General features: G+C 31.7%; 1 protein-coding gene across 1 annotated transcript in view; it reads left to right on the top strand.

Moving 5' to 3' along the window:
* Window positions 1-24826, top strand: part of LOC129975993 (acetylcholine receptor subunit beta-like 1) — a 191277-nt gene that overhangs the window by 128568 nt on the left and 37883 nt on the right. The window lies entirely within an intron of this gene.

The following is a 24826-nucleotide window of genomic DNA, read 5'->3' as shown; positions in this document are numbered from 1 at the left end:
ACTTTTTAGACGCACCTTGTATACATCCATTGCAACAAGTCATTTCATTTGATATTACAGTTTAGACTGACCTTCTTCCTGTTAAATGATATCAAAGTTGTAAGGCACAGAATGTAGCGCTTACAATGCAGTATAATTGCCCAGAAAAATATGCATTCAAAATAAATAAGTGAAATAAGTAAAATGCATAAATGAAAAGTTTATCTACTTAAATGCGTTTAATAAGTTTTTCATTATTTAATTCATTTCATTGCAATTTTTCCTAATAAATTTGACAACAGAAAAGCAAATATATAAGATATGGTAGCTTATTATCCATATTAAAGAATATATTTTACAACACTAAAAAATTATTGAATGAGTTCATACAAAAGTTATTCAGATACCGTATTCAATATTGTATGAATAGTATATAGTGTGAAATCGGAATGGAATAGTATTTAATCTGCCACTTACTAAACGACAATAACGATACTTTTTCCAATATTTTTTTAATTACATGCGCATAAGCGTGTATTGTTAAAATGTTGATCAATAAAAATATCATTCATAGATCACTCATATGCACTGCATTAAAAAAGACCTGCGCTTAAAATTGAGCAAAAAAAAAAACACCTACATTTTGAGGGCACTTAAGCTTGCAATATTTATGAGAAAAAAATTTATTTAAAATAAATCCTCACATTTAAAAAATAAAGGCAGATGAGTTCGAATTTGAGAACAGATTTCTGGTTTTTTTTTTTAATAAATTAGTCCCAGAATAATAATTCCAAATATTCGCATATACGAGCTAATAATAAGAATTAAAAAAAAAGAGTGCTTTTATTTAAACAGGAAAGGGGGGTTGCTCCCTGCTCGCTTCTATTCGTCAACCCCGATACTGTACGCGATATTCGTCAGTTCCAGTTAATAAGTTAAGTCCACTGGATATTCGTTCAATGCTGGAGGCTTAATCTTTCCATGATGAGAACATGCGCCAGCCCACTTCTGATTCAAAACTCAAAACTCCACATTCTTTACTTATATCTCCAATATCTAAATAGTGAATCAATTTTTCACATTTTGCCTCCCACTTTGTAGTTCCACGATCAGTTTTACTTTTCAAATTGTGAGACTCTCTCTCAATCTTTCTTCACATTTCCCTCCCCCCCTTCATCTGAAACGCTGCAAGCCCCATTACTATTTACAGAAAAAGCAATGCAGGGCTAACTACATCTGCAGATTAGATATTCAGACGATGGCTAGCCAAGAGACGATAAAGTTCTGTTACTCGAAAACAGTAAAGAAACCGGAAAACAATTCATTAGTGTTACCGCAAATAGTATATATAAAAGTAGAATTTACAAATAATATTGTTTTAAACCCCTTTGCTGTTTATTTCGTATTAATTAAATCTTTACTTTCTGACACCATTTCATCATAAAATGCAATATAAATAATGACTGCGATGTAGTAGGAATTTCCATTAAATATTTCAAACACTACTAGCAAAACAAACTTCAAATGACGTGTATCAGCTGACTATCTACCAATCACAAAGTGAATAAAACGCAGTGTTTACATAATCTTTTTTTATAATAGATGCATAATTTAAGTTAACTTTTATGTAAAATAACAATGCGAAGACAAAAGCATAAAAAGCTAATTATTCACTTAACTTTGGCAATTTTTTTTTTTTTTTTGCCATTAAAAATTTTAAATCTGTTTAAAGACGTAACTAGTGTGTCAGTTGGACAAGAAGTCAAAATAACTGCAGCTGCTTGGAGAGTTCTAACTTTCTCATTTTTGGGTACACCCAATAGTAAAAGAAGTCTTTAAATCAGGTTCGGTTACTCTCTTGTTCACTCTTTTTCGAAGTGGAGGGAGGTGACGACATAAAGTGGAGTCCGCCATTTGGAGATAAGTTGTAGTTCCTAACATTCAATATTTCCATGTTTTCGAGATGACTGCCTTCAGGAGGGGAAAAAAATGTGTAGTAGAGTTTACTGTTTCTTCTTCATTTGGTCTATATCTCATCTTGTACATAAAGATATATTTAAAAGATTTGTCTTTTGTTGGTTTCTGATCTTTAAAAGAAAAGGCCATTTTGAATATCGGAGGTAGAGATGAAAGTAATCGTTTTGCAGTCTGAAATTTCGCTGAACATGTGACTATAGTTTTCAGTAAATAACGAAATATTCTCGCTTATCTTGTTAAATATGGGGGTGGGGAGGCTTCAAAGAAATACAAAAACGAAGTTTGTTACACCTATGTTTACACAATACACTATTGTAAAATTTCAAAACTAGGTTATTTCTTATGAAATTAGTTTAATAGAGTTTTAACTCTATAAGATTGGCAATAACTGAGTAAATTAAGGAAAAACTGACTTCAAAATTCTATAATTTATAGTATGATTTCAAATTAAAAATTAGTAATTTGAATGTTATTGAAATGTTTTAAGTTAATTTTAGGTATTCTAATAATTATGTGTTTCTTAAAAATCCATTTTAATTTTACTTTTTAAAATCAGCCGAGAAAAAAAATGAATATTACTAAAAACTCATTTCTTTTTTCAAAGATATCACAAGTGTTAAGTAGAGTTTTAAAACTCTAATTGCAGAAATTTTTTTAAACGTTTCCAAGAGAAAGCTCCTGATAAATAGTGGAAATTTCCAATTTTATTTAATGTCAGGAATCGAATCATAAAATGTAAGAAGTAGTCTCTCTTGATAGAAAAAAATTTTAAGAAAGCCTTTTGAAAGCTAGGCAACGAACGTGAAAATGTCGCTCATCTTTGACCTTAATGATCCTACCTTGAGATCCAATTAAAGTTCTTGTAATTTCAATAAAAGAAAGTCGATCATTTGTAACGACTCGATGTGGAAGAAGAAATCCTGGTGAGCGCACAGATAATCTAGCCAGTTAGCCATTTAAACTAGCAATCAAAATTAAATATTTAAAGAAAGGAAAGGAAAAAGAAATTTATGGGAGGGATGGCAGAGAATCTAAGGAGGGCGGAAGAGCGTAGAAACAGCCGAGGAAAATCATTCCAAAAGGATACAATTAACGAGGAGATCAAGTCAAAGAAGGCAGTGAAAACTTTTTCAAATGAAGTTGTCTTCGATTAGCAACTGCGTTTTCAGGAGTTTAATTGAGCCCAAATGTAAACGTTGACAACCATTGAAGGGAAAAAAGAAAGAGAGAACGAGAGGGCGAACGGAAATGGAGGGAAAAAGAATAAAATTATCCACTTTGCAATTGCGGTCTTATGTTCGAAGTCGTAGTTTTTACTTGTTCTAAAAAATAATTGTAAATAGACTGTTTGTAAAATTGTGATTGCATTATGAGAAGAAATTTAAAGTTGCATTCTTGACTATCGAATTCTCATAGAACCCTTTATTTGATTTTTTTAAATTAATTATAACATTTATCGAAGTAAAGCGGAGATTCTTGCTGCAGACATTTAACGCTGTGACTAATATGTTTGCCAGTGGAGGCAAATTCTTTTTTGTCGAATAAAGATAATTACTACACCTGCTTACTCATTGACAGCGGTTAACGCTCAACGGTTCCCCACCATGTCGCTAAAGCCACAACAGAACACCCAAAACAGCTGCTCCTAAAATTGTCATGTCGCTCTAGACTAAGTCATAATGACGAACACGATTTGCTAATCAAATATTTATTGAAATTTCCATGCGATTCCATTGCTTTCGGTTCCTAAAGATGAGCCTTTCACCTGTGAAAAATCGTAGGAGGCAGCCAAAAGCGAACGAGTTTCTGCTTTAAAGCAATTCCTTCGCTTCCCACGTACGAGCTGTTCAGGTTCAGTGCATTTATATCAACGGTGTTTCCGTGCAAATGTGTTGCTCCAAGTTATTTATAATTAAAAATTCTTCAGAATTAAACATTTGGGCCCAAGCAATGCTATATTTATTTTAAAATAGAAACATTTCCCCCCTGTTCGACATCAAATGAAGGAAATAAGAAGGGAAAAAATAGACTCGAACTTTTAATCGAAAATATCTTAAAATTATTATGTTTTACGTCTTGTATACTTAATTAAGCCGCAATCCAGCCATGGATTCATTACTATCACAACGCTTTGATTATATAGAAAGTACTGAAAAATGACCTGCTGATGCAGATCAATACGAGTTGGAAGCTCAATGTGCGAGTTACTTCATTCCAGAAATATCGACATGCAAAACTGTCTTAGGATATTGTGGTATTTTTACCTTCATACACAAAGAGAAAATATTGGAATCCGCGTTGAGATTTCTACCGTTTAAACCTCCCCAAGGTTAAAGAATCTATTTTTGGAATTATGTCAATCTGTTGGTGAAAATGGTTATTGAAAAACGCAGTGAACTAGAGATTTGAAATGTCCTTTGCCAACCACAGTTGTAGATTTTAATTAAATATTGGAACAAATTCTTCAAATAAAAATGTGTGCACTCGTATGTGTGTTTCTGAACATGATAATTGAAAAGCAGAAGATTCAACTACATCAAATTTTGAACTAAAAATTTGACCGTCTATTGGTCTATAATGTGAAGACGATAAATTAAAAGCGCAAGGGCTGAAATAGATAAAATTTGATACCTTGTCTTATAAATCTCTGCCAAGCTATTATTTCTGTCGGTTGAGAGTGGAGTGTCCTAAGTTTATTCTGTATTTCCTTCGCTTTTTTAATAAGAAAAAATTATTCTGATTAGGAACTACGAGAAAGTTGAGGGGAGAATACTCCCATCGCTTTCTTTCTTTCCGGAAATGTGAAATGTACAAGAGAGTTTTCAGAAGACATCCGAGATTACAAAATATTATCTTGAAAATTTCGAAGCCCATTTCGAGACGCCTGCATTTGTAATCAATGCCGACAAAAGTGCTTAAGGGCAATTTATGAAGCCAATTGCAAAAACTTGGACATAAGTGGCAGAATGCTGCTATTAAGGAAATCGAAAAATCGCCCCTTTACTTTGCTGGTCTATTAAAGTGAATGGGCGAGAAACTGTTTCATAGGTTGGAAAAGGCTGATTAAGGAATATCCAATCATCTGAAATGATCCGTCAGCCCCCCCCCCAAAAAAAATATTTCTTTTAAAGATTTCACACTACCATTGGAATTTAAGTTCTAGAATATCTATTGCAAAGACAGCATCATGTAAAAAAAAATCAAAAACTGTAAAAACTAACGAATTTAACACTATTTCATTTCAGCATTCTGTTCACTAAAATTTTAATATAAAAAGTAAGAAAATTTTGAAATGGCACAAGTTATATTAAAAAAAGGATGGCTAAGAAGGAAAAATATATATCTGATAGCTCGAAAGACGAGTTAATATTGCCATTAAAGAAACAACCGCTTTCTAAATCAGAATGCTTCATACTATATAACATTGTAGCTGCAATAGTATACCGCAATGTGATACATTCAATTGCATGATATTTTTTGTAATCGTTAAATTAGTAATGATAAAATCGTTTTGTGATCGTTAAATTAAAATCGTTACCCTTAGATTTGCTACTAATATTGAACTAATTGAATTTCATTTGTGAAAAGTACCAGTAGAATTTCACTTTTCTTTTATGGCCAATTCCAATTGCTTTGTAGATATTTTTTGTTTTTATTTATTTATTTATTTTCGTATCGCTACAAGCGCGAATTTCAATTTCTTCAAGCGCGAATTTTCAATTCTGTGGCTGGCTGACGACAGCCACAGTGATCCCTCAGTACTCAAGATCTGCTTTAAATGGACTTTCTGTATGTTATGAAATCGAAACAAAAAGGTGGTGATTCGGATGACTTTAAAAATGGCCTTCGTCTTGTTGCAAAATAAGATGTTCGCTTAACAATATTTTAAGGTGCTTTAAACTATCAGGCTTTTGAATGGAACCTCGTCAAAGAGTCGATTGACTTCAAGTAAGGAGGAAGTCAAAAAGAGGGTTTTTTTCTTTGCTAAATTCTTTTTGAGTGACATTAAAGAAAGAGGATTTAAAGAAATCTCACTTTTCTGAAGAATCGAAGAGAAAGTTTTCCACATGCCGTTTGGGAAGAGTTGACGCGTATCTTCTCGGGATATTGTAAAGAATCACGTGCACATTTTAGAGTCACGCTTCTTGCAAATTGTCCAAGCTCTGGCAGCGTTTTCCTTTTCAGAATGAATGTATTCATATACACAAGTGTAGACAGATCGCTCACTTATGGATGGAAAGAATTCACATCCACAATACTCGCGACGCATCTCATTTCGCCCATTCAAATGGTTGCCTTTCCTTAACTTATCGCACTCGCATTTTACAAAGACAATCAACCGTTTGAAGATTGGGCTCAACATTTCATACAGATCCAATATTCTAATAATAAATCCGTATGCTTAATCTCCTCAATCTAGCTATTTCGTTTTTTAATTCTCGTATTCCCCAGGACATGGACAGAAGCCTCATAAAGATGTATTTCGTTCAAAATTTGGTAGAAATCTGTTGTGATGCCATAATTCGTTTTTCGAATTATTTATATCGTACATTTTGAACAGTTGTTCAAAAACAAAAGAGGAGACATTATTGTAGATTTGCAGATACAATTTTCCACTGACAAATCTGGTTCAAAATTTTTCCTTTAATCCTATAATTTTGATGTAAAGACTATTTACCAATTTTCATTTCTCTAATGTGTTGCATCAATGAGTTTTCACACTCACTAATGGGCAGACATTATTCCAAAAACTTGTTTATCGGAGTGAAGGATCTGAAACACGACAATCCTCATTTACGGGACGCGTATCATTAGAACTGTTCGTTGAAAGGTAAACGGACGGTAGGAAGTTTAAATCGTGAGGAAAATGAATCAATTGCAGCCAAACGAAGTTTGTATTCTGGAGAAAAAAAGTCAATTTTGGAAAATCAAATATAATTATGATTAAAAGAAATATAATAAAAAGCACTTCCTAAAAGAACACTTTCTTAGAGTACTGTTTGGACGAGTTTTGTAGAAAATATTAACTATATTATAACACAGTTATGCTAGAAAATATTAACTATACTAGCTACTTTTGGCAACCAGTTTGTTCGCCCAGATTATTAATATTGTAAGATTGTCAAATGCGAGTAACTTATAGAATGTATTACAAAAGATTTTATTTATTTATTATTATATGACATGGATTCAATAGAATTAATTTACTGCAAATTAAAGAGTGTGTATTTTGCGAAATAAAAGCGGAATGAAAATTCCAATACGGCATTTGATAGGCAGTAGCACGTGATTGAATATTTTGATGGACGAGTTTGAATTACATCATGGCATTTAAAAATATTGTTTCAACTAGAGTTTGGCGGTTTTTCAAACCCTGTTTTAAAAATCCGGTTTTTTAAAGTAAATGTGTCACATTTGAAAACCGGTTTTTAAATTAAGAAAACCGATTTAAAGAATTAAAATTATTATATAAAAATTAATTTTAAACTGATTTGAAATTATATCAGAAAAGAAAAAGGAAGGAAATTAAATTTAATTCTTGACTGCAAAACAAGGTGGAATAGCATGGAGGACATAAATGGAAGATTTCTGACAGTAAAAGAATGTGTTGTTTTAGCACTGAAAGATATCGATTCTTCTAATACATGAAATGGAGCTGAAATCCTAAACTTTTTGAACTTCATAAAGTCTTGGGATCGATTCTTCTAGAAGCCGAATGCTTAGGGCGACGAGATGCCAATATGTTAACAAGTGAAGGTATATCTGAATTTCTGTTAAATGAACTAAAAAATTTAAACTCTGAAATAAGTTTGAAATTATTATAAGCTTAAAGAGAACGAATTTAAGAAAGAAGACAAGTTGAATTAGAAACTCTTTTGCTGCATTTGCAAAATTCACAAAACATTTCTAGCTCAACGAAAAAAACTTATTAATTAATTAACTTCAAAAACCGAAAATATTAACTTATCTGCAAAGATATTGTCTAGAATATTTACCAAATTCTTGTGTGGAAACCGATTCTGATGAAGAGCAAATCAAAAAAACTACTCATCAGAGTAATGCTTTTTTAAAAGAAGCCATTCATAAATTTCCTGAAGAACCTGAAAAAAAACTTGCAAATCCAAAGACACTGAAAACTGAATTTTCATTATTTGAACAACGAATAAAAGATATGATAGATAATAAAGATAGATAAAGAAGATAATAAAAAATACTTAGATATGTTATTTGATGCCATGAAAACTTTAAAACCAAACTCAGTAGCTAGTGAACGAGTATTTTCAATTTCAGGCAATATTGTATCCGAAATATGAAAATGTCTTAGTCACCATTCAGTACATATTTTATGTTTTTAAAATCCTATTTTCTTTGGAGAAATTAAAATTAGTGAAAATAATATAAATATTATTTGAAAATTTTGTTTGAGTTTTCGTTACTTTGTGCAAGTAATATGTGTATGTAATCCTTAATTATTTTTATATATTTGAACTTTTATATTGATTTCGTTTTTTGTTATTTTATATAAATTAAATAAAATATTTTCCCTACTCTATTTTTTTTATTTTTGACAAAAATTCGAAAACCGGTTTTTCAAAAAGTCGGTATTTGTATAAACCTAGAAGCTGTATTAAAATTTGGAATTTGAGAATTTGTAATATTTTTGCATTTCATTTATTGACTCAAATAGCATTCAGTATTATTGTTCACATTATTTAAATCTTTTTTCTAATTGAAAGTTTATGTACCTACATTAGGTTTATATCTTACTTTACTTTTTTTCCTTTCTTTGAATTTTATTTTGTACTTTTTTATGTATGTTTATCTATAAGGGCTGATTTTCAGAACAGCTTTCCAATCATTTTTTGAAACTTGGACTCAAAATCAATGTTATAACTTCTGATCATAAACAAAGCAAGACGGTGATGCCGTGGAGACGCTAGGACTTTGTGTTTTTTGCCGGAAGGTAAATTTGGGAACGGCTGTTTTAAGAATAATTTCGAAACTGGAGCCTTCCAGTGCTGGAAGGCGAGACTTGCATAGATTCTTAGTGAATGCCGAATGGTGATTCAATAATTCCGACATGGTGAAAACTTGGCGACTATTTGGTGACTTTGTTTCAGTTTCGTGACAAAAATGAAGGTTCTGGAAAAATGCAACAATGATGAACCTATCCTTATTAAGAACCGATATCTAGATAATTCTTTGGGGAATTGCATGTGACATCACATCGTTTTATAAACACGATACCTCTCCAAACGACTCTCTCTCTCTCTCTTTGGAGCTGAATTTGTAAAGCGAACTGGTGCGCTATGTACAATAATTATTTTTTGTAGTAATGTTACTGTTTCTTCATAGTGAAATGATATTTCTTTTCTAATTATTTCTAGAAGTACTATTATTGTGAACAACTTGGTATGTTTTTTTGTTACCAGTGCTTTGTTTCTAGAATATTTTTTGAAGAAAGCGTCACACCCATCAGAGAATTCCAGAGAAAATCTAAGAGATTCTCCTGTTAAGTCACGTGAGAGTCGGTGTTGGACTAGTAAACAATCTCTTACAATTTAAATAAAAACTTTGAAACTGAAGTTTCATTATATACTGTGTTGCCTAATTGCTTGTTAATTTTCAAATGTCTACAATAGTCAACCATGCATAATGAAAAACATGCGTTTTTTTGAATATTTTGTTCCGTCTTTAAAATAATATAGACTGGTAAACTAGACGACTGTTTTATAATCCATTATTTTGCTGTTACAGCGACTCCTTGGTTTGTATCGTCAACGTCATCTTATTTCTATTTTCTTATTGCTTGGAACTATATTCCTGACTAGCTTGGAATTATTGAATAATTGTTTTTACTTAACTTGAATATACAAAGCAAATGATCAAAGCTGTAATGTACAAAGCTTTTAAACTTTTAATTTAGAAATATTTTTTTAGTAGCAATAGAATATTTCTCTAAATATTCTTTTTGTTTCTTTAAAACAAGAAATGTTCTATTCTTGATATCTTTAATATAGATATGAAGAAACTGTATTAGAAAAGTTTCGTTTCGCTATCTGCGTAGTTGAAAATTGATCCTAAAGCAGTTTCTTCGCTATCTGCCCAGAAAAAATATTTGAAATTTGAGATAGCAAATTTCAAGTTATCATTATGAACATTATTCTTTTCTTTCATTATGTTCTCACATGACTCACATTTTTATGTTTTGGCTTTGACTTTGATATTGATTTCGTTTTTAGTTATTTTATATAAATTAAGTAAAATATTTTCACTGTTCATTTTCTTTTGACAAAAATTAGAAAACTGGCTAAAACTGGTTTTTTCGAATTATTGAATTTTAAAACCGGCTTTTCAAAAAGTCGGTTTTTGTATAAACCGTAGTTTTAATTAATGAATCAAATAGAATTAAAATTATTATTAAAATTAAATGAGAAATTCTAAGGCAATAAAACTGATATAATTAAGAAGGTAACTTTTTGAGTCTTAAGATAAGTCTTTTTGTGATAATTGTTTTGGAAGACATGGACTTTTTGTAGTCAAATCATAATCGTTACCCATTTGGCTGCGGTTAAGTCTAGTTTTCGCCCTATAAACTTTCTATTTGAAGCCTATTTCTTGACTTACTTCTTTCATAGCTTCTTTACTCTGCCTGAATATACTTTTCAGTGACATGGCGAAGCCTATTCAAAACATTTCTAATAATGCTCTATATTTCCAATAATTAAATAAGCTAAACGTTTAATTAAGGCATCATATAAACGTTCAATGAAGAAGTCGTATAATAGTTTGTTTACATTTGACAATAAGACAATAGGAGTGGTTCTTGTGTCACGTTCAGTAGTGTTTTATATACGTATATAGATAGATAGATGTATAATTTTTATAACTTTTTAAACAGTTTAAAAAGGGTTATAAATTATTAGTACAAATACGATTCTTAGGGATATCTTGCATATATATTTAACAAAAATATTACACCTCGAAGTACACTTGAAATTACAAAGTTTAATTAAATAAGCAATTGTAAAAATACTTTGATTTTTTAAAATTTTATAGTAAATACATTAAAAATATTAAATTCTTATAGGGCTTCCATAGCGTGAAAAGCTCTATAAATTCATTGTTTCGCACCTATGTACACTCACAGTTTCAATCGTCTATCTACAAAATTTGCAGAGATAGGATTATTTCTAAGTTTATAGGAACTTGTCACAAGTGCAGAGGGAAAAATGAATCATAGAAATGAAAATTTATTCAACAGGGGAACCAGGGACTAGTTGTAATACACAAGTTATACTAAGATTTTCATAATTTTAATCAGAATTTTTATTAAACGTATTCTTAATATGGGTCCGACCATATCAGCATAGTCAGGGCAAAGCAAAACTAGTGCGAACAAGTGACCCATCTCAGTTAATAAATGGGAAAAAAAGACCTTCTGTAAATTTAGTTTATGATAAATTAGTTATCGTTGTAAAACTATTTTTGTTTATTTAATTCGGGAATTAAACTTTATATAGCTACTTTAATTTTTTTACTAATCACAATGCTTTTTTATAAATCAACAAAAATGTCTGAAATTATAGAATGGGGTAAGTTATAGCATATTACAATTTACCAGATTTATTTTGATTTGCATTTTATTCCCCTCAAAGATAACCCTCAAGATAAAATCCCCTCAAAGATAAAATCTTTCCTTAAGGATTCACCCCACTCCCTGAAAGCATCTAAGAGAGGCTTACTTCATTAAATAATAATAATAAATTCCGAACTTACTCCCTGATAAAATAAAGAAAAAAATAATCACGTAATTAATAATAAATGAAATCAAAAAAAGATAAGATAAACTTTTAAAGCAAAAAAAAAAAAAAAAAAAAGAGTGTAAAAGAGGTTTTTTTCAAAGGAGGAAGAAAAGAGGATTCACACAGATTCTGAAAAAAAAAAAAAGGATTGTTTTGCTTGCGATTGCTTTACCTCTGACAATAAATTATAGCATATTACATCAATTTCCCGTAATGAAGCAACGTTGCGGTTATTTTGGGATAGAACACTTAATTCTGAACAGCTGTCAGACGACGAGGTTGTCGATTCAGCAGACATCCCATCAGTCCTTTCTCTTCCGCTCTAGGAAGAGAGGACCAGTGGAAGACGTTTTGCCCCGACAGATTTGCCCATTCAACATATACAACGGTTCTTCAGCGAAATTGGACTTCAAACCAGGAACATTCCACTCCTAAAACCAAAACATTATAAAAAGATCACCGCTACTCGCAGTTCTGATGGGTTTCATGCAAAATGTGAGCACAATCTGTTATTGTCTGATGCAAATCGATGTTTTTATATTGATTGTTTAACTAATATTGTGTCCTTATTTCACTCTATATGTATTAGTAACAACTACGAGAATACGATAGCACTTAAAGTACATAAGGAACTTAAGTACTTAAATTAATAGAAAAGATTCACATCAAGTTGTACTAACTGGCAATTTAAAAAAAAAAATATTTCTGGTGCTAAAATCCGCAAAATTGATGAAAATTCTTTTGATACATAGTATGAATGATAAATTAAGCTATAAAAAAAATTGTAATAACCAAGGAAGTGGAATATTTTTTAAATGTAAAAGCTTTTCTAATCATTATTACCATTACTAACTTCAGTCTAACCTGTATAAAGATAGGATGATCTGCTCATTAAAGAGTTATCTGTTGTCAGAGGGTGAAACTTCACGAATTTACAAATGAAGACAGAAGAACAAGTGGAAAGCTGCCACTTAAACTTTTTCTTATGCGTACACAATGTGGTGTAATTTGCAGTAAGATTTCTTTTTTTTTTAAATCGATTGTGCAATTTGGATGCATTTCTGTTAGATCCATTTTTTTATACATTTAAAACCCTAATGCCCAGCTCATATGCCAAGTTATATTTATCTAGCTAGTTACGTTTTTGCGTTACAGCATTTGCAGCACTTACTTAACACGGATAGATAGATAACTACAGAAAATCTGTCAACACATTGATTGGATCTACAAATAATAAAATCACATGCCTTGTTTTACGTATTCTGTTTTTCGAGTTCTTCAGCAATCCTGTTCACAAGCAAACAGAGGATCCGACAGACTTCCCGCAAATTTATTTCAACGAAATTTGTGATTCCTGTCAAATTTCATTTACCTATTTCTGCTGTTCTTGAGTTGCCTCGTTCACAGGCATAAACTGAAAAATGGCTTTATCACCCTCACAGGCAGCTGAAACGTAGCTATTCGAGAGGCTGGCAGTCAGATTTCATTGAGGAACTAAGAATGGAATTTGTTGAATGTGGAAGGAAGGAAATAAAGTGATTGTTCAGAACCTTTTACAATTTAAAATCAGTCAAGGAGTCTTCTGATGCTGCATCAATGCATTAAAATGATGCTTTTTCTTTGCCCTTGTTTAGGTGTCATCATGCCACTGTTAAAATGCTTTCTGAATTTTCAGGCTGTAATAAGGAGGCTAACAAAAATAGTAGTAAAGTTAATAACATTTCATAACTCTAGCATGAAACGGTATGAAAAAATAGATTCAAAAGTTATCTTTACAAAAAATAAAAGGTTAAATAAAAGCTTGTAAAATATAAACTGTAAAGCCTTCTGAGCAGTCGGGGAGAGGGGAGGGGATAATAAATCTCTTGCATGGAAAAAAGAATAATCGAGACGTACATCAGTGGGAAATAAGAAGGTGGCCCGAGAAGAGAAAAAAATTGTTCTAAAGAGGGTTCATTAATGAGGAGGCTCAAGCTCTAAAGCAGGAACTCCTTCTGGGTGCAATTTTCTAGGATAGCCGGATCGAGTTTCAGAAGAGCCTGGTGGAAGCAACGACGGTCTTGACGGAATTCTTCCAATTCGTAGAGGTAACAACAGATAAAAGGGTCGTCGAGTTCTGTAATCGAATTTCGTATTATAAAGGTAGTTTTAAAGAGAATCAAGTCAATCGTCATGTCAATCCATTGGAACTGAATTATAAACCAAGGGGAGTATCCTCACCTCGATTTCCACAACACTCAGCTTCGGCGTGAATCGATTCGGAAGACTGCTTCTCCTGGGAAACGAAATTTAACACTCAACTCTATTTTTGGAATCTTTGCAATTCCTTTCACTCGTTTTCGCGTTCACGTACTCATTAGCTGCAAGCTGATGAACTCGTGTGATAATCCTTCTCTCTGTCTACTTCGAAGGAAGAAATGTTATTAGAAAACATAAACTTCTTCAAAAATGCCACACCACCGGCTCTTTGGAGACAATCTCTGTTGAAAAATATTATCGGATAAGAACCCTTTTTCTATCATACTCAAAAGGACTAACCTTCCGCCGGGCGCGCCATTGTAAAAAGTACAACAGTTGGTTTGTTTTTTCTTTAAAACATAATTCTGGCAATAGAGGGCGTTAATCACCATGCGTATTCGTTTATTGAATCTTCCTTCACATTTCCTGAAAGTTATTTGCATTTCTGATTGCACAATCAGCTGCACCTGTCATTTTTAGCTGTAAACATCTGGGGTGTTGTACTTAATGCAACGCGCGCCTCCTTGTGAAATTCTTTTTCGACATAATCTTTCTAAGTGAAATTGTTAGTATGAGTTTGAGGCAAAATAATGTCTAAACGAAAACAATCTTTTAAAGATCACAAAGAAATGGTGGATTACCTAATGAAAATTTTGAATGAAGATTCTGATAGTGAAGATATTGAAGATGATCTACAATTTCCTGAATATGACGCAGATTTGAGTGACGAAAATTTAGAACAGGAAAATCACAGCAGTGACTCTGAAATAACTGCATCAGATGACGAAATTACTGAAAATAATAGTGATCAAAATTGTTATACGGGAAAGGATAAAATCACAAAATGGAAAAAAGAAGAAATCGTAAAAACCTCCAAGACCAAGAACAAAAATATTATAAAGAAACTGCCAGGACCAATTGCATATGCAAAAGGAACTGCTTCTGAAATTGATTGATCTGAGTATGATTGATGAAGTAATTTATTGCACAAATAAATATATACAAGGAGTAGAAGCTAAATATTATCAGAAAAAATATAATTCCTTCTAAATATTCCTCCTCTACAATGAGGTGTAACAAATACGTAAGGTTCATATGTAAACAGCATTAAAAAAAACAAATCCTATGCCTGCTATGTGAAGCAAATAATGCAGGTGAAATGTCCGACTGATTCTGCAAGTCCAAAAGTACTTTATAATTCTTTAGTTATTCATTATTCATTAATATTTTTTGTAATTGTAGCAGTATTTACTTTTTCATACGTTTAAACTTCTGTTTTAATATACTACAACAAAATAAATGTAAATGTATGGTACAATATTTTCTTAAATTGTTATCAGAGATAAATTATATGTTACTTGTTTGCAAAATTGTATGTAAAATTGAAATAAAGCAGCTAAAATTAAATGTTTTTCACCTGTTGTACAAATTACAAAGCGCGCCCGGTCGTGAAAGGAAAATTCACGCGCCCGGCGAAAGGTTAACAACAAAAATCGGATGGAAGTTTTCATTTAGAACATTTTGTTGAATCGAAGCGGCTTTTCAAATTATCTCTGCTTACTTACAATGCATCTCCCCAGAGCATTCTTGCCCGCTCTACGATAAAGGCGGATGTGTGACTTAAGTGCGTTTTTGCCCAATAGACTGAAACGAGAATCTGATACAGAGCCACAGTTGCAGTTACAAAATCACGTACCAAATTGGATACATTTAAATGGTTGCATTTTTGAATGATCGCGTTTTCATGCTTCTGAAAGGACAGACCAACAGACATCCAACCTCTTGTTAGATTTGGCTCAAAATTTTACAGGCGTGTACACAATAGATGTTAAATATGTGTGCCGAATTTTATGGCTCTAACTGTTTTCATTTTGTAGTTATCGTGATACCTTCAATTCGAACAGCCGTACAGACAGACGTCTTCTGTGTGAAATTTGACAGAAATTTACTAGTTAGTTGTAAAGCCTATACACCCATTTTATCCGTATAACTCAAAGCCTTTCTGAGTTATCATTGTCTGACAAACATTTCTTATGAATGTATTTTTCGAACTCTAAATAATATTTGAAAAATGGAGGATTCTTCGAAATCTCGAGTTGGAAGTTTTCTAGTTTTTCAAGATTACAATACTTTCTCTATACTTCATATACGATAAATGAATAATGTAGCCATTTTAAAACGTTACAGAAAAAATCTAATTCGATTTTTTTCTGGCCTTTTGAAATGTTTTGTAGGATAAAGTTAATGAATGTCTATACATTGAAATTATTTTGTTCATAACGAAATGAAAATTAAAAAAACGCAGTATTTTAAATTTTTTTTTTGTTTATTAAATGCTTCCATACTTTATATCATGAATGTGAGTCAGATCTCCTTCAGTCATTCTGGGAATGCTGACTGATTTTTTTTAAAAATAAAAAAAAGTAGTATCCCATACGTGAATTATACTATTTATTTCGAGTGCAGTTAATACAATTAGTGCAATTAATACAATTAGTGCAGTTAATACAATTAAAATATTCTATACTGTATGCTTTTAGAAATAATTATTTATTGAAATGATTATTTTAATTATAATTATTATTACATTCACAATAAATTAATTCACAATAAAGCAGTTACATATGAAAAACAAGTTTTTACTACTATTTTTAGTTTCGAAATTGTCATTTTTCCCCCGCCGCTTTCACTTTGGGCAGATCTTTCGCTCGGCTCGTGCACTGCATGCATAAAACCAGTCACTTACTTAACTTTGCAGGCGCTATCTACATCCATCAAGAATGTAATAGAATTCCTTTTTTATGTCTTTCTGTCTAATGTCAAATCTTTCAATGTTCAGGGGAAATGGAATGGAAAATTTTCTTTGCAAAGGAAAAGCTTACTAAAATTGCCAATTTCTGCCATTATGTCACAAAACTGCATTCTTTATGTGAACGGCATGTTTGGACCTTCTCCCATTACACAGACGAAAAAAGTGGGAACAATGAGCCTTTTCTGAAACAGAAATTCATCTTAGGGAGCTTCAAGTTTCCATATAAATATGAAGTGAAAGAGGTGAAAAGGAATCAACATTTTAATTCGACTTTTACTTTCTCGTATGCGAAGTATTATATTTCTAAATGTATGTATGTATTATAATTTCTAAAAAAAATTCGAACTCGAGATTTTGACGATTCTTTCAGTTTCAGATGTCCTTGAGTATGCAAAAATACATTTTTTGCATTATGTCTATCTGTCTGGGACAAAGATAACTCAAAAATTCTTAAAACTAGATGGTTGAAATTTGGTATACGGTCTTTGCGCCGCATTTGTAGATTTCTGTCATATTTTGAGCGAAATCCGATTAGAGGAAGTCTGTCTCTGTGGCTGTTCGAATTTGTATTAAAACGCTAACTATAAAAGGAAAACAGCTAGATGGATAAAACCTGACAAGCATATTTAACATCTGTAGTCGAAACACCTATCGAATTTTGAATCAAACTGAAAGAAGAATTGAACATCTGCCAGTCTGTACTTTCAGAAACATGTAAATGCGATAAAAACGCAATGACTTCAATGCATCAAGGTTTATATGCGATTTTGTGACTACAAGTGTAATTCAGTGTCAAATTATTGTTCATTCAACTGGGAAAAGTGCGTCTAAAAGACAAATTCGATTTTCAGATACAATTAACTGCCTGGGCCAAAATCACGCTGGATTCAGTAAATATGCGATGGATCTAAAAATGGATTCATCAAACATGCTAAATTCACACCAAAAGGTAATATACTTATTGTACGCGAATGCTATGCAAGGCGTTCTATGTGATAATGCCTTTATTAGAGTATAAGCGAGAAGATTTTGGGAAGACTTTTTCTCCCTCTGGTTTCACTGATAAATATAAATAAGTAACATTAGTATAAGGACATTTCCTTTAATATTACAGTTCCGTGACTTTTTTTTACTGCTCAGCTGCTGGGGAGTAAAATCTTTTACAACGAGAGCAATGAATGCAAAAAAGGTAATCGAAAGCTGGAAGAGCTTTCAATTTCTATTTTAAAATGAAATCGATTTGAAGTACAGGGTGATCAAGAAATAACAGGAGGTGTTCGGAGCCCTGTAGCGTGTTATGTACTGGACGAAATATAACAAAATTTAGATACCATACACATTAAAGCATGCGGTTTCGATTTATCAAGGAAAAAAAAATTAGTACCAAAAAACTTCGATAGGGGAAAATTCTGGTGCTGCGATCGGAAACTTTATTATGTATATACGGGTACTTTGTGACATGACATTGAAGATAAAAGGAAAGGTTGTGGGAATTTATGTCATTCTGCAAGAATTCGTCCATCGATGGCGTTGTCACTACGTGAACGCGCTTTATTAGTCAAGCTGTTTTATCAGCGGAATGAAAATGCCAGTGCTCGCCTTCGTGAATACCGGCAGTTAAAACAGTTACGTAGAGAAACTATAACTATAATGAACTTAAGAAGAATGGTTGAAAGATTTGAAACAACAGGAATTCTTGGTTGCAACCAGACCGAGGTCATAAAGCTATCAAGCAGGATCAAGTCGAAGAAGTTGAAACTGCCGTTATGGATCAGGCGATAGCTAATAAGCAAGTTACCAGCAGTGCACGTTCAATACCCCGACAAATATATACCCCGTTCTCGACTATGCAGAAGATATTGCGTAAGATCCTGAAATTTTATCCTTATAAGATAACACCCACTAACTGATGACACTATCTGAATCTTGGTAATTTCTGGTTGTGAGGCGGTTCTGGTTCACTTGAAAGGCGTTGTGTATCAAGGACATGTTCCTGAGATTCCTACTTTAAAAGATCAAATAAGGTTTCATGTCAGACAAATAAATACCGATATGCTGCTAGCCACCTTCGAAAATATCAGTTACCGCATGCAATTATTAGAACATCATATTGGTGGTCATCTTGAGCCAAATTTGTAAATTGCTATTATAAACGTTTTTCATTGGTATTTGGTGTGTTGCTATTCACTGTTTCCATTCTCAATTATGTGTTCTGTTTCCACATATTCCACATATTATACTTGCAGCGCCAGAATTTTCCCTATCGGCGTTTTTTGGTACTTATTTTTTTTTTCTTGATAAATCAAAACCGCATACTTTAATGTGTAATGTATCATGTACTTTAATGTGGTGGCCAAATTTTGTTATATTTCGCCCAGTACATAACACGCTACAGGGCTCCGAACACCTCCTGTTATTTCTTGATCACCCTTGGTACCATGTGATTTGCTTGTTAAAACTTATCCAACATAAAGTAAAAGTATTTTACTCACTTACAAATGGGACAGTATTTTATTCGCTTACAAAAGTATAGCATTTTTAATATGAAATCAGAGGTACAACTTAAATTTTAATTAGAAAAGTCAAAATTTAAGTTAGGGAAGGCATCACAGTACAATGCATGAACACTTTTACAGTTCAGTATGTAATTTCCCACTGCTCATTTGTTTGATACTTAAAATAAAGAAAAGGAATTTGAGATTTGTTTCCTTGCTTTCGGATATTCGATACTTTCGAAATTTTGTATACTTGATGAGACCTCACTATTTCAATATGAAATTGTCAATTAATAGATCCTCTTGATTAAATTTAAAATTTTATCGTGATCCCATCTACATTAAATAAGACATTTCACTGCAGTAGAATGCTCAGAACTATTGCATTTAGCATCTCCGTACTTCAGCAAGTCAAAAGCTTCTGTCTTAGAAAACATTGATGACAATTTTGAATACTAAACGCACAGACGTTGAAAGCGTATCTCTTTGCACTATAATCGGATCGGTTTTGTGACAAACTCTTTAATTTTTCTGACTGAAAGAGAAAGTATCAATATTAAATAGAACTTCATCAGTTAACGACATCAGTCGCCCTCACATGCTGGCAGAAATCTTTAAATCATTCGACTGTGCTGAAGACATCATTATGCTACGAATTAGAAGTTCTTTCATTTTCTTCTTTTTTGCATCGTCGATATTATGGTTTTTACAAATTTATTGTCTTTGTAGCAACTTTAGAGTATAAAAACCTAATGAGGCGACTAACTTATGATGAAGATCCGAAATCATTGTAATAATATAAAATCGTCGAGAACACGCAGTATTTGAAAATTCTAGATCTTTCAAATCAATCTTTTTCTTAAATAAAAAAATTCGATTTTAACCCTGTAAAATTCCATCGATACAAACCTGAAGCAATACAAGTTAAGTAAAAGTTTGTAAAAATCACATATGCCCGTTCGGAAAGACAGAATGCAGCAACACTTCCCAAGCTCAAGTAGAATGTTCTGCAGTTATCGATCCTACTCTGGATCCAGAGGCACATTTCCCTCCCTTCACGTGCACATATATAAACAGGTCAACACGCTCTGCCATTTCTTCCCCTTCCTTAAACCCCGCCTGTTTTTGTTTTTTTTTAAATTCCTTTTTCCCCTTCCTTCCTATTTGCGGATGTTTTTGTTGTTTTGGGAAGGAACCTGATAGTAAAGCGGTGTGAGGAGACCTGTTTTGTGGGAAATACAGATGGAGGGAGTAAGGGGTTTGATTCTCCCTCCGGCCGGCTAATTATTCAGAGTATGGTTTCTCTAAAATTTATCTGCAGTCAACAAAAGATTATTTCAAAAAATATCAGCTTCATGCTAGAGAGACTTTGAAAAAGGGTCGAAATAGAATATAAACTGAAATTAATGCTAATGGGAATGATAAAAAGAAAATTTAATTTTACTATTTTCATCTAAAATTCTTGCGCAGATTCTTTATACAAATTTTTTAACTGCATTCCTAATTCAAAAAATCCTGTCTAGAAGAAGTACTTATATTAGAATAATTTCTTTATATTAAGATATGTTTTTGCTTGATTTATATTTTGTACAGAATACAATCCAGTATAAATTCGAAATTAAATTTTAAAAAGTGGTGAAAATTTAATTTGCTTTTAGCATTTTGTTTCAACTACCAAGCCGGTATTCATTTTATTATTATCATTAAGCTCACGATCCCTAGTTTTTCATGCATTTTGACAATCAATTACTAAAATATAAAACCTTTTTTCCTTTTCAAAATGTTCACAAATTTTTGAAACTGTTATTATGACATCACTTAAAATTGTAAAAAAAAAAAAAAAAAAAAAAAAAAGGATCGATTTTTTTTTCTTGGATTCCTACTGAAAAAAAATAAGTACAGCCATTTTTCGATACTCTTGGTTTTTATTTCCAACAGAGCTGAACTCTCAAAAATAATGCAGATATTTATATTAAACTTTTACCATTTATTTCCTTCTATATAATAAGTAATTAAATGGAATTTCAAAAATTTATCTTATATGAAAAGAACGTTTTTCCCAAATTTTCACTTATTTCACATTTGCTCATGATCTCATTCATTTATCATTCCACTTTATAGCTCAGTTTATAGGACTTCATTCATTTAAAGGGCTGTTATATGCTTTTCCTCTAAGATTGATAGTGTTTTATTTAACTCTATTAAATTTAAACTGTTTTATTTAAACTCTAATCTTTATCTTGTAACACTCAGAGTAAAACTCAGAGACTAGTTTTGTACAGATTGCTCACAGCTTAAACGAATAAAATGGCTGTTACATTTTTTTCCTAAGTAAAAGTAGAATTCTGTTGGATTATTTAAATGGCAAAACTTTAAAAAGAATTCTTTTGCCGAAATCATACCTGTAATAAAATGCTAAAGCTCAATCACAATTTATTTAGATTATTTCAAATTTACTTTGAATGAATTTGAACTTGAAGTATTTCGTTTGAATAGCACATATGCACTCAGCTATTACTGTGATTCCCCGTTTCATTGTAATCTTCAACAAAGACATCAATTAACATTCTTTTGTCAAAGAAAGCCGTTTGCGGTATTGCTCACCTGCGTGAACCACATGTCCAGCACCCATATGTTTTCCATCCATCTCCACCCCCTTGTCCCGTAAATTATTCAACATTGCATTATACAAGGGATGGGATAGATACAATGATAAGACATTTTTACAAGGACGTTCTCACAAATGCCTGTTTGCTATCGGATACTCTATTGTAGATGTATTTATACAATATGACTTTCATTGAAACCTAGGGTATTCCAAACAAACTTATATGTTAGAAAAAGTGGAAAATTCGGAAATATCCTAAAAATATCCTGGACATAAATGATACTACATATAAAATTTTTCGATTTTGATTAAATTTCTACTTTTAGTCATTTTAACCAATGTGACAATAAATCAGTAAATATACATTAAAAATTTTATAAATTTTAAGGAAACAGCATTAAAATTTACAAATTTAATCCATTCCATGTTCTACATTGGAAGATTCATCCTCGCTTCCAACTCATCTCATTGGAACGAGAATTTAATTTTAATTTCATATTTATAAATATCAGCGATTATATTTTTCAAATAACTTTGAAAACTATTTTGCAGATGTAAAAGGATTTTCTTTAAATATTTTACCTCTTTTTCGGTCCGAATAATATCATTATGAGGAAAGAGAGAGAGAGAGAGAGAGAGAGAAAAGAAAGAAAAAAGATTTTTTTCTACTAACTCCTGCTAATTATATGTAATACGTAAAAAAAAAGAAAGTGTCAGATAATTGCGAAAATTTATTAAGCGAAGTTTGTATGCACTACCAGTATATTATGCAAGGCCGCTTGTCTTTTTTATCTTGCTTTATTTCATTCAAAAATTCGTAAATAGTTTTTTTTTTCAATTGGAATTATAAATAATTTGTCAGCGCTTATATGTAATTAGTTGTGGATTCCCATATCTTTAAAATCAGATTCATTTAAATTTTAAAAAATAAATAAATAAAATAAACTTTCCTGAGTATTTCAAAACGAATTACTGTGTCATAAGTATTATTAAAAACATAATGGATTATGAATGCTGTTAAATAAAAACATATAAGAATAGATTTCTATATCTCTTCATAAAATATTCATATTGAGCATTTATTATTTATTCTTCATAAAATATTATAGCACTATAGAGAATTTTTTTTTTCAAATTTAATTTTGAAACGCATTGATATTTTAAATCTAAAACAAAAAACATTTCTTAATATCTTTTCCTTTCTTAATATCTTTTTATTCAGTATTTTAAAGATTTTATTCAGTAAGTTAAATATTAAGTTTAGATAAGCTAAAGATTTTATTCAGTATTTGAAAAAGAAAGAAAAAAGTAGAGAAAATGTTGCCACTTTTATGTCAAGATATACATGTGACAAAAAGTTCCTGAGATCTAAACAGATGTAAGTTTCTATTTTGGGCAATGAGATTTCTTTCCAAGCATTTAAGTTATGGATAAAATTTGATGCCAAGTAGGAGTTTTTTAGTATAAGACAGAAAGAAAAACAAATTTGTTGTTGTTATTATCATCTTGATACCAATAGATACATTTTCCGAATGTTTATTCGTAATTTTTATAATAAGACATTCAAAAACATTTTTTTTAACTTTTGAAAACAAGTATTTATAAAACATTGCATCCATAATAATAATTTTCTTTCTTTCTGAAGAAAGATTTTCTTTCTTTCTGAAAGCAACCTTTCCCACTTAAATCGTTTATAAGATATGGAATTCTTTAGTCAAATTATTAGTGCAAATTATTTCCTTCCGGGCTACCTGCTGTCTTTCGCATCCATCGCTGCCAAAGAAGTAATGAGTGGTGGGGTCGACAATGGCGAAAAAACGGTTTTCCGGTTTCAAAGGCAAAATCAGAAGTAGGAAAAAAACGTGTTTCCACCCATCTTGACGACAACCGAAGAAAAGGAAATATGATGTTTCTGCCCATTTCAAAGCGGATTTGATTACAGAAAAAACGCTCCCGTGCTTGAAGCGTTAAAATGGGGCAATAACCAATTTTAAGAACCGTTCCTCAAGATTATTGTAATCTTTTTCGACGCTCAAAGGCATAGCGACAGAGGGGCAAAGACGATATATGCTTCATTCTGAGGGGCGTCATGGGAACAAATCATTACCATGCTTCGTGCATTGTTTTTAAGTCCAATATGATGTATAAGGGAAAATATAATAATATACGCTCATTTTAAGCCATTAGAACTTGTGATGGAATAGCGACAAAATTATGTTTTGCTCCGGGATCCACTGTGGTGCATTTTGCGCTAAGCCAGTCAGTGAAGAAAATCCAGGGCACGTCTCTTTTCATGGTTGGAACAAAAATTTGATAGTGTTCTAATGCACAGAGCAAGCGTCAGATTTTACTTTGTTGGAGAGCAGCGTTCCGGAATCATCAAGTTCACATTCGCACAAATAGACAGACTGACATACAGTCAATAAGCAGCCGAAATTCTTCCCAAAAATCTTATACATGCTTCTAATTCTCGTTATAAAATCATGGGCTAACTTTTGTACGTCTAGCTTCATAGGTTTTTTGTTCACATGCAACTTCGAGAGACGGGCGGGTATAGTTTCAAAAATGAATGGAGATGCAAAAGCTTTGAAATGTCAAAGTTTTGAGGTCGAATTTGTAAAGAATTTCAACATATTCTATGATTGTATAAAAAATAGTATAAAAATAAATAAACAAAAAGAGCCTTCGAACTGAACTTAGAGTTGTTTGCTTTTCCATTTGTCAAAATCTTCATATTTTTTGAAAATTCTTCAAATTGCTTTTGCATTTGAGTTGTTACAGAAACACATTTATTTTCACTTGCTACAGATTTGTATTAAATAACAATGTCAATATAATAATACCAATATAATAAATTCATTTTTTTTGTCTACCAATATATTGAGTTCACATTTATTCAAAAGAATAGAAA

The sequence above is a fragment of the Argiope bruennichi genome, chromosome 1 (assembly GCF_947563725.1).
Source record: "Argiope bruennichi chromosome 1, qqArgBrue1.1, whole genome shotgun sequence".
NCBI classification, from domain to species: domain Eukaryota; kingdom Metazoa; phylum Arthropoda; class Arachnida; order Araneae; family Araneidae; genus Argiope; species Argiope bruennichi.
Note: the sequence above shows the minus strand (reverse complement) of the source record. Positions and strands in the feature narration are given on the sequence as shown.